This window comes from Gavialis gangeticus, unplaced genomic scaffold (genome assembly GCF_001723915.1).
Source record: "Gavialis gangeticus isolate Ggan-Ray unplaced genomic scaffold, GavGan_comp1, whole genome shotgun sequence".
NCBI classification, from domain to species: domain Eukaryota; kingdom Metazoa; phylum Chordata; order Crocodylia; family Gavialidae; genus Gavialis; species Gavialis gangeticus.
In genome coordinates this window covers 26,632,806-26,636,463 of record NW_017729033.1, presented here as the reverse complement: position 1 = coordinate 26,636,463, position 3,658 = coordinate 26,632,806, and positions in this window count along the sequence as shown.

The following is a 3,658-nucleotide window of genomic DNA, read 5'->3' as shown; positions in this document are numbered from 1 at the left end:
TTTTTTTTTTTTTTTTTTTTTTTTTTTTTTTTTAACCATTTGGAAAACCCCCCCGGGGGTTAAAAATTTCCCCCCCCCCCCCCCCCCCAACAAGACTGTGTAGCACACTTGTCCTACAGACACTTGGAGTTTCCCTTTGTGTTCGGTCCCTGCCTTCAATGAAGGGATAGGAAGACTCTCAGCTGAACTTCACCACCTTTCTTGTGTGTGACAATCAGGAAGGATCATAGGAGGGATCCAGTGTGTTTTAAGGGGCTGCACTTCTTTTCTCTCACCACAGGGTGACATTCTTTCACCCTTATCATTGAACTGGGCCATATTTCTACAGGAAAGGGCAATGGACAGCTCAAAGGAGCAGATTTCAGAAAGGCAAGTGGGGTGAGTTGAGAGTTTTCTTATCCCATCCTTGTTTCTCTAGGGGAGGGAAAGTCCGATAAATCCACATCTTGCTGGTTGTATGTATGTGTTTTTATGGACTCTTGTAGGAAATGGATCACAGCATGATATATTTAAATTTTTGGCATCCCATGCATCATAGCTGTCTGAAATTAGGGCAGTCCCTCAGAAACCTATCAAATCTCTTCACCTTTTGCCTTCAGTAGGGGGATGACTAGCTCTTTGCTCACTGAATGCCATGCTGATGCTTACAGCTATGTGAAAATACCACCTTCCTTAACAAGGATGTAGATAACTACTTTCTACTGAATAAACAAATAGCAGATAGGGACTGCTGGTGAGACAGGATAGTACTATCTACAAATTCTCCAGGCCATTAGGTCACTTATCCATGTGTCCATGAAATTAATGATATCATGGAATATGTTTTCATCAGAAACAACATGCTAGCAATATGGTACTAGAGCTTCTCACCTGCCTACAGAAACCCGTGTGTAAAGCACAAAAAAATCTGGTTTTGGAGCTACCTGTATTAGAACATGAAGGTGTGACTGCCTGAAAATAAATACAAACCTGCTCAGGAAAATTTCTGTTACCATCTCAGAAAATTCTTTGGCCCTGAGAGGCCTGACAAACTAACCCACAAACAAGCACGCAACACTTGAATTGATCCATGTAATACGTAGGACTAGGTACAATCCTGACAGTCAGAGTCTGGATTTTCTGCAAAGAAATGCCAGTGGAAAATGCATTATGCTTGGAAAGCCTTTGGGATTGTTGCACCAAAGGCGTAACTTACTCACTGTCTCCTTATGCTTTTTTGAGGAAATGGACTAGAAATAATCCTGTAACAATACAAACAATGTAACCTTTTTCTGGCTACATGAGTGCAAAGCAACTGGTTGTGCAGTCTGGGGAGCAGAGGACTCACTTTTTTGAAGAATGTAGAGCAGAGGTGTACTGGGGCAGCAGCTGCACAGCTGGCCAGAAATGATGGCAGCTTTTATTTCTACATTGCTCCCTAGTATGGGTTAGCACTCAGGGCTGCTGCCTCAGTTACCCCGCTTAGTTATGCTACAGATGTGGAAAACAGAAATTCTGCCTTAAGGACTTTTTTGCTGATCTCAGCTACCTGACTAAGGGAACTGTATGGACTAGTTCACATACACTAATTTCATGCCTTGGCAACTATTTTTATACATTTGCAACAGTTTTATTCATCTCTGGTGGCAGAAAACTTCTGTTGTACAGTAGAAAGCTCAATTGTTGCAGAAGACTCTGCAAGTTATGATTTTAATCCTTAATATGTAAAAAGTGTTTGTAATCCCAAAAACATTTTTCAAAAATTAATATAATTCTGGCAATGTGCCTGCAGAGGTTGGTCTGATGCAGCTTATGAATATGGCAGAATGCTTTTCTGAGGAACCATCAGTATTGTCATATCTGTATTAATGATAACCACTAGATAATAAAACAAGCCTTTTGATTTATTGGCAAGAATTCCTTTATACTGGAATTATTTTAAAATTGAGACGATGTCATTCCCAAGCCCCGTGTGTTTATTTTTAAATGAAAATTCATACTGGTGGTAGCTTTTCTGTTTAACTGTGTCCATGACATCTTTTTTCTTTTATTTTTTTTAAAGGGAAGAGGTAAATACACCCACAGACACGCTTATACATGTGTTTGTATATGTGCAGGCAGGCAGGTACACACAAATATATACATATATCTTATGTGCATACACATCTTTATCTATGCACACAGGCACACACACAAATAATCTCTCTCTATACATACTCATATTCAATTAATTAGTTAGAAAGGATGATCTTATGGCTAAGACATGAGGGATAGAAATTAGGTACTGTGGGAATTAGGTATTCTTGCTTGTGAGACAGTCTTTAAGTGTGACTTTGGGTTACTCACTTAACCTACGTGTGCCTCGGTTGCCCCACCTGTAAATGGGAATGATAATACCTACCTCGCATGGATATTGTGAGGCTAAATTTATTAATGTTTATTCAAGACTTTCTGAATGAAAGATCTTTCTGAGTACAAAGTATTAATAGTTCATTTTTCCTTTTTAATCATCATTATTAATACTATTGTTAAATGTAACATTTAAAAGCCGCCATTGTTATGTGCAAATGAAGAAATCCATATTCTGCACAAGGTAAAAGTGTTAAAGAGCAAAATGTAATATGAGTCATAGTGTTTATGGAACAGATAATTATTATGTCATGGCTTTGCGACATTGGCACTAACTTTGCTGATCTTCATGCTAATCTTTTACATTGCTTTGCATTCCCTAGTATTATTGGGCTGACAGCCTTATAATGTGGCTTTCCTGATATCTCAGCCACATTAATAGCAGTGCCAATACTTGACTTATATAGTAAAAACCAAAACAGAAAACTTGCAATGTGTTGACCTCATTTCCACATTCTGGCTTTCCTAAAAAGTCAGGTGTCTGAAGCTGAGGCAGGTCTGTCAGATTACATACCCTATCTACACTATGAGGAGGAACTTTCTGGGCTGATTGCAGACAGTGGCATTTCATTTTTCAAATGCAGCCTTGGGAAAGTATTGCAATATACACATGAATATGGAGAAGAGGGTAGGGAGGCCCCCATGCACTGCATAAATTAATTTCTCAAAAGGGCAAGCTGTAACTTCCCAGGTGTGCATGTTATCCTGATGTCACGTAAGTCATTGTTGCTGTTCTGAGTAGTCACATATACTAGTATACAGTGGGCATAAAATGCTGCTACAGCAATAGATGAGTAATATTTTACTCTTCAAATAGTCCTCACAGCAGGCAAGCTATTTCTCTTGAAAAAAGTCAATGGGAAAGTGCTTGAAGAGTAAGATACTGCTCAAGCACAGCCTGTCCCTAATAATATGTTTAATACAGTAGAACCCAGGTGGTCCACAGAGTTAGGTTCCTGAGCCCCTTGTAAAGATGAGGCTTTGTCAGGGGTTATATAGAGATGTGCCAAATAAAGTTGTGGGACTACAGAGGTTGCTCCAGTTGATTGCTGCAGCTTTTGTTTAGGGGGCACTCTTTCTCTGATCAACTGCACAGCACCAGAGCTGTGCTCCAGCTGAGTGGAGAAGAAGCACCTTCTGAAGTAAAACCCACAGCAAGCAGCTGCACAGCCCCTCCTTCCCTTGGCGACCTGCTACAAATTAAGCAGGTTGCAAACCACCTAGATAGGAATGATCTGAGTTCTGCTACAGCTATGTACAAAGTCAGCTG